At 29.7% G+C, this 8,481-nt stretch overlaps 1 long non-coding RNA gene across 1 annotated transcript; it reads right to left on the bottom strand.

Moving 5' to 3' along the window:
• Window positions 1-950: 950 nt before the first annotated feature.
• Window positions 951-3,128, bottom strand: LOC128283469 (uncharacterized). Its single transcript, XR_008273823.1, has 2 exons — window positions 2,943-3,128; window positions 951-1,119 (listed from the first exon to the last, which is right to left on the bottom strand). It is a non-coding gene; the product is annotated as an uncharacterized LOC128283469 (long non-coding RNA).
• Window positions 3,129-8,481: the final 5,353 nt, after the last annotated feature.

Here is an 8,481-nt window from a genome sequence, read left to right as displayed (position 1 = left end):
AGGCATTGGGTGTCAAACTTGTGTGTTTTGGTTAGATCCGTGTATCCTTCTGAGTTTGAGTCGTGTTAATAGGGTAAATGAATAAAACAGTGTTATGATTGAAATTGAATGGTTTTCAATCGTGAAAAGCTATCTAGGATAGTAAATGGAGAAAATTTGAATATGTGATAAATGATTATCTATGAATTGATTAATTAAATATTGATGAATATTGTATGATTTTAATATACAATTATACTACTTACTTAAAGCATTCGGATTATAGAAATACCACTGAGTTTATACTCAGTGTACGGTTTGTTTTCCATGCACAATTTAGGTTAAAGTCAAACTGGTGATTCAATATCCATCAGAGATCCTGAACTCAAACGTTGCGAAGTATGTTTCTTTTTGGTAATGGCATATACCTAAGATGTCTTATGTTTGTCATTTTGGGAAATGATTGCAAATGATGTTGTAATTTGAAATTGGTTGGTTATATATATATATATATATATATATATATATATGTAGCACCTCAAACCCGGCCCAGACGTTAAGGCCGAATCCGACATGCCACTTTGAAGTCAAAAACCCGTGTTCCCTTTTTAGTGTTTTAAAAAAAGCCGAATTTTGTCAAACTAACCAAGTGAATGGAAGCTGTGCACCAGGTAGGAAACCGGAAAAGAGGTGGTGAGTCCATCGGACTGCTTAAGTACCAAGCTCCATTCGGATTCAATCCTAGACATGCATACCGCCATTGCCACACTTTAACGTCATGGATATTTATAGGAAACCGATTTGATTAAGTCATTTTTAGGAAAAGTGATTAATTTTGGAAAATACTTTCATTGCGGAAACTTTGCTTGTTGTCGTGTTATTTTGAAATCAACTGTTGTTTTTGAAAACGCGCCCTAAAGCTATCAAATTTCAACAGTTAAAATAAGTATTACTTATCTTAGTAATACATATAAAAAAAAACCATCAAAAATAAATAAGCGGCCTTATTATATTTAAAAACCCAAAACTTCAAACGTAAATAAAAGGATGTCCAGTTCACCAGAAGAAAATCAAACTTTCAGAATAGGTGGCCACTCCGAATTCCCTCACAGCTCCAAGCCCACTATGGTTGGGGATTACCTACGTGGATGAAAATAAAAGGGTGAGTTTGGGGAAACTCAGTGTGTAAGGAAAACCCATTCAAAGCCCAAGTCAGCTCAAGTCTATTGGGCCTAAGCCCATTCAGGTAATAAAGGTACTGGGACAGAGCCCTTTTAGATTACAATAAACGGGCCTTAGCCCTTATTCAGATAACAAGATGGCCCATAGGCCTATTTCAAAATACATGCAACATCAAGAACATATGCAAGCCCATTTGGGAGACTACTCAACCCACCAACCACTACACTCCACCCGTACCAGCCATACACTCCATGTGGGAATAGCTCAACCCACCCATTTAACACTCCACAGCTTGCACCTTGCTGCTCGATTATCAAGAATTGAGGCAAAGCCTCCAAGACGTGGACAAGCCACTTTCAAGACTTCCTCGTCAATATCCCAATCCCATGCATCAGATAATAACAACATGGCATGCAGTAAATAACAACAATCAAACATGCATTTAAGTCAATTTAACCCTAGGGGTATTTGGTAATTTATCTCCTAGGGTAAACGTAAATTTTCACTTTTAAAGGTATTTCAGTAATTTATCTATTTTAGGGTTTTTCATGCATATTCCTACCTTTCACGTACTAACAGAATCACGTACCAAGGGTTCTTACCGAATTGGGCCCGTTGGCCCATAATTCCAATTTTGGCCCATTAAGCCCAAAAATATCGAGGGCACAGAAATCATGCACTTTGCAGTCCAAACATTGCAGCTTACCAAAATATTAATCGATTTACCTCACGAGCATTCGCACACTCGCAAATCTAGAAAATACTTTTTGACATTTCGGCTTTTGCCAATCTAGACTAAGAAAGAGGGTGTTAGTTACACACTGCTTATGCGACGATATCTTGACGAGATCCACACACGAACCGCCTACAATTGGATTACTAACACGTTAATCTAACTATTCAAATACAAACTACGATTAACCCCTTACAATATTCGCCAACCACACCTACAGATCATAGTAAGCTTATAAGAAATCAATAACCAACTCATTAACAAATTTTTGTCAATGTTTACCACATAATCATAATTTCACTGCAAACTGTCTTCCTGAGTAACAGTCACTAAATTATTTATAACTGGAGCTACGAAACTCCAAATCAAGTGCCATTAATTTTCCCTGAAAATAGACTCATATATCTTCTATCCATAAAATTTTCAGAATTTTTGGTTTGGCCAATCAATACCAGATTTTTCTCAAAGTTTCGCATGTTTCACTGTTTGACTAATCTGACCACCCTTCATTACGAATCAAATTTCTCATTGTACAGAATTCAAAATATGTTCTTGTTTATTTCATTAGAAACTAGACTCAACAAGCTTTAATTACATAATTTATTCAGCTTCTAATTCTTCTCCCACAATTTATGGTGATTTTCCAAAGTCACGTTACTGCTGCTGTCCCAAGCAGATTTATTACCAAATCACTCTTTCATACACCTATCTTGCATGCATAATATTTAAACATGTATATCACCAATCAGTCATCACATATCTATGATTTTTACTTAAGCATAATCTCCATTTCATCATTTTAAAGTACAACATGTTAGCCGATTTTTCCCTTTAGCATCTAAGGCACATGCATGCTCATTTGTTTGGCTCAACTTCACATATCTTCCATTTTTCATCAAAAGAACATGAAACAACAACCATTTCCTTCATTTTAATTCATGACTAAATGCTCACAACACAACTAAAAATCAAAAATACTTCAACAGTTAAGGTAGAATCAAGAAGAACTTATGAACCTCAAAATAAAAGCAAGGTACCAAGAACTTACCTTCAATTTTCCTACTCCTAATGACCGAATACTCAAGAGCTTTCTCCTCTCCTTTCTCTTCTCTAACTTTCAGCTATGATGAACAAAGATGGACAAAACTTTGTTCTTTTCACCCCTTTTTCTTTTAATAAAACTTCATATTTCATCCATTTAATTCTTTAATACAAAAGACATGAAATTCTTATCATGAAACATTTACCTAACCCATTATCATGAAACATTTACCTAACCCATTATCATGGAATATTTACCTAATCCATTGTCATGAAACACTTACCTAACCCATTATCAATTTGTATCAATTTGTACCATAAATTATGGATATCAAGTGCACATTTTGTCTACAACAACATGATAGCTGGCCACTTCATGTAAAATGGGAGGTTTGTCATGCAAATCCTCCTATTTTGCATTTCTATTTGTTTGGTCACTTCAATTTAGCCTATAGCATTTTCAAACATTTTCACATAGGTCCTATTTCATAATTTCACCCCCTTTTTCTTATGGAACAAAAATTAACTAAAATTGCCGAGTTCTATCTTAAGCTTGGGCTTTCTAGAGGCCCACTAACATAATTAAACCTATTCCAACATTCACAGGATTCCCGAAAATTGGGGCGTTACAATATATATATGAACATATGTGTTTTATTGAGGTTATCAAATGATATGCTCGGTTGAAATTGGTATGAAAATAGAATTGGTTTGAATGGTGTTTAAATGGATTGTTTGGATAGTATATGTGAAATACTTATGAGTATACTTTGAAAAGGTCATTAGGTTGATAGTTTTGACATGATTTAGATGTATTTGAATGTGTTTTGGATTGGTTGAACGATTGGTTATTCAGTTGCTTGTTGTTTAAGACTGTAGGGTATGGTAAACTTGATTCTTATGGTTCATTTTGAGTTCACACGGCCAGACACATAGACATCTGACTGGATCGTGTGAGACACACGGCTAACACATAGGCATGTGAATTGGCCGTGCGTCCCCTGCAACCTTATATTTTCAAAACAGAATACCCAGGTAATTTTATACGGGCAGAGACATGGGCGTGTGTCTCAACCGTGTGAGGCACACGGCTTAGCACACGGGCGTGTGGTTGGCCATGTGACCTAAGTCAGAGAGTTACACGGGGTCAGACACGGCCTGCGGCACGGGTGTGTGTGCCTTGCTTTTTGAAATTTTACGAAAAATTTCTGAAGTACCTGATTAAGTCCTTATTTGTTTCTAACATCTGATTTGAGCATCGATGGCTCATAAAAAGGGACGATATGATTGAATTATTATGTTTATGTGCATATAATTATGTAATGTTCGTATTTTATCTGAATAGTCCGGTAATACTCTGTAATCCTGTTCAGGCGACGGATAAGGGTTAGAGGGTGTTACAGGGTAGATGCTAGCCATAAGTTTTAAAGCTTCTAATTTTATTATTTTTTAAAAAGCTTAAAAGCGTGTATATATATATCTCTCTCTATTTATTTATTTTAATATTTTTAAGCCAATGCATGTTAACTTCTTAAATTTTAATTTAATTGTATATATTAATTTTAAGAAAGTTTTTTAAATAATTTAATGAATTTATTTCAAGGTTAATGTATACTAATTAAATATAAAATTGAAATGTTTGATTTTAATTGAAGCTAAATATATATATTATAAAATGTTAAATATGTTTAATTTTATCATACTTCAATATGTAATTGAAATTTCATTACTTTTGTAATTAAATTGAAACAAAAAAAAATAAACGAAATAGAAATATACAAATCAATAAATGCCAATTCAATCGTAGCTCAATTAGCATGGACATTGTTGTCAATGCAAGAGGATGTGGGTTTTAAGTGCGCTTAAGCGCATCATCCTCCTATTTATGGGTTGGGAGGGGCTATTGGTAATTTTAAGTACTGTGTTAAAAATAACAGACATAATCAGAATCTATTATGAGATTGTTTTTAAAAAAAAATGTTTAGTAAATATATTTCAATGGGCTACAATATTTTCTCTAAACCCTTAGAGTAATGGCCATTTTTGAAACCGTAAGAGGGAAATTGCATTTTGCACCAAACTATTTGTCCTTTATCATGTTTTAGGTAGTGATATGTATATTGTTTTCTATTGGACGGGGTTGACATTTTTGAAGTGTCGTCTACCAAGCAACTAATCGATCCTCTATAATTAGGGGTGAGTAAAATCTAATTCGATTAAAAAAACTTGATAAAAAATTCAAATTTTGAATTAAATAGTTCGAATTATTTGAGTTAATCAAATTATTCGGATCAACTCGAATAAAAAATTAAGTTTTTCGATTTAACTCGAATATGAATTACACAATTCGAGATATCCGAAAATCCAAATAAGAAAAGACAGAATTACGTCGTTTTGATAAATATTTACTTTTTTAAAAGTTAAAATTCAAAATAATTAAGTTAAAACGTAAAACTATGTCATTTTGATAAATGTTTGTCCATTAAGTTAAAAGGCAAAATCATCATATTGTTCATGTAGTTAAATAATCTTGTACTTTGTCTACTAGTTAAATAATCGGTCATCTAAACACAACATTAAGTATAAATAACAGGATTCGTTAACTAGACTCAATTTGATTCGATTCAATTTGATTCAAAAAAAATTCGAATTGAGTTCGGCTGCTAAAATAGGACTTGTCAACTTGACTAACTCAAAAATTTTTTACTCGATTTGATTCGATTTGACTGAATACTCACCCCTATTTATAGTAGCACTAGCCAGGAGGGTTCAAACCCAACTAAAAGTAAATGCTCACATTTCTTTGGTAAGTGAGACGCTCCCACTTCATGAATCCCTTAAGGCTTTCAATAGATGCAACAGACAAAATCCTGGCACATGTGTAATACCCTACCATTATTGGGGTTATCTAAATTAACAGGCCTCACTTCAAAAATTTATTCAAAAGGAGTTAATCCCCCTAATATCGCTATAAATTTTTATTTTTTTATCTTTAAAAATACATTAAGCATGTCATATTTATACTTTATCGTTAAGGTTATATTTTGATGGTATATGAAATAGGTAAGAATTTGTTTTTAATGTATTGAAAAGCGAATGACTTTTAAGGCGTAATAAATTTTTTCGTCGTTCTAATTTTATAAAAAATATTTTAGTTATTCATTTAAATTTTTGTCTCTTTAAGCTCTTAAACTTGAATTTTTTTGTTAAATTACCTCAAAATAAATACAAAGTTAACGTTTTAAACTTTGCTAAGATAGCATACATATGGACAACCATGTAGATAACATTTCAGAAATTAATTAATTATTTTAAAATTTAGAAATATTTTTAATGATTTTTATTATTAAAATATTTTTTAGATTTTAAAATTTTAAAATAATTAATTAAGCGTTAACGTGTCATCCACGTGACAATTTATGTATATGCCACGTTAATAAAATTAAAAATATTAATTTTTTCATCCATTTTAAAATTATAGTTAAATAATTTTTTCATACATTCTCGAAAAAGAATAATAACTTAAAAAAGCAAAAATAATAAAGAGTTAAAATAATATTTTTAAAAATTAGAAGATAAAATAGATCATTATGCAAAAATTTTATTCCGACTTTGAAAGTACCCGGCATTTCTCCAACATATTGTCTCTCTCTCTCTCTATATATATATATAATTATAAGCATAGATTAAATAAGAAAACTGTTGGGATACATTCTCTTTCTCTTTTCCTCCTAATTTTTAAAACCATTGTCATCTAATATAAAAAGGGAGTATTTTCGTTATAGTTGACTAGAGGATAAAAGTAAAGCTAAAATACTACAAAAACTTTGAATTCCTTCTGCTTTTCAAGTACCACTTGTACCCTTTATTGTACCTCACAAAAAAAAAGTTCTGTACAAAAATAAATATTTTTCTTCAAAATAAAATATTAGAAAATTATTTAGAAAGTTTATTCAAATATAAATTGATAGTAAGCACTTCATTTGATGTGAATTAAATAATTATTTAAAATTAAAATATGTTACAAATTTCTTTAGTCATTATACATTTAGAATTTAATCAATGTTTTTATTTTCAGAAGTTAATTTTATATTTTTAGATTTTAAAATTAGATTATTTGTTTATATTGTTAAATATTTTGGTCTGATATATTAAATTAAAAATATTACTGTAATAATTTAAATTTATCAAAAGAATTTTAATAATATTAATGTTTGTATTTTTAAATTTTAAAAGTAAGTGAACTAACACAGGTTTTTGGTTAATTAAATATTATATAATTGCCCATAATGTTTACGATGTTAGAAGTCTGAGCATTCCTACAATAGCATATTCCTAAATTGTATCAATAAATCATAATATGGTAAGTAATCTCATTATGATTTCATTCTTAATTTATCTAATATTCCAAGTAAAATATTAAATGTAGATCAAAATTACCATTTATTCTTGTTATATATTAATCAGTATAATTATTATTTAAAAAATTATAAATCAAAATATCTCTTTTTACGGATTAAGATTTATGCAAACAAGGGACGCTGGAATGAATATTCCACAGATTTTCCATTTACTGGACGTCACTGGTGTTTATTGATTTTATTTCGACGGTGACCAAGTGCTGGCTTTGATTTATGGAATTTTTCTTTTGCATTTGCTGAAAGAATCTCTATACGTATTAGGCATAATAATTTTTTTAGGGATAGATGACAGCTTCATTTTATTTTTCACCCTTGCAAACTTCAAATCATGTGAATTATGCATAATAAATTTTATATCCTTCAATTCTACAAAAAAAATAAATATATTTTAACATTTAAATTTCTATTATTTATCAAATTATTTTAAAGGAAAAAATATGATATATACGTGGATTATCATATGGATTGCATGTGTATGTCATGTTTTTAAAATTAACAAATGTTAACTTTTTTATCTTAAAATGATTTGACAAACAATATAAATTCAATAGTTAAAAACAAAAACAAAAACAAAATAAAAATAAAATAATCTTTTTATGAAATTAAAAGGATAAAAAATTATTATACCTAAATTAGATTCAAATCTCCTCTATTTATCATGTTTACTAACATGAATATAAAGACATGTGTAGTATGGGAAAAGGAAGAGATCCAGTTATTCTCTATTCGAGGAAAGGTTTCTATCTTCGCCAGCTTATGATCTCCTAAAACAACAAATTGATAAAAATATTAATAAGTTATCATAAATAGCTTTAACTGACATTCAATTAAATTTATATGTAATAAAAATTAACTTATTTAGTTACTATAATTTTATGAAAAACTTGAGTCTAAAACAGTTAAAAGACGTAAATTTGTAAGAGACAAAATTTTATAATAAAGATAATATAATAAAATTTATTTTTAGGTAATTTTATATGTTATTAATTAAAAAATTTTATATTTCAACTAAATGAATTAAATAAGATAATTTTATATTCAATCAACTAAACACTTAGACTATTAATCTAACAAAATAAATTAAAATAATGTAATATTTCATTCCATCAATAATTGTATTATGAA

Source organism: Gossypium arboreum, chromosome 11, assembly GCF_025698485.1.
Source record: "Gossypium arboreum isolate Shixiya-1 chromosome 11, ASM2569848v2, whole genome shotgun sequence".
NCBI lineage: Eukaryota > Viridiplantae > Streptophyta > Magnoliopsida > Malvales > Malvaceae > Gossypium > Gossypium arboreum.
This window is presented reverse-complemented; position numbering and strand designations above follow the sequence as displayed.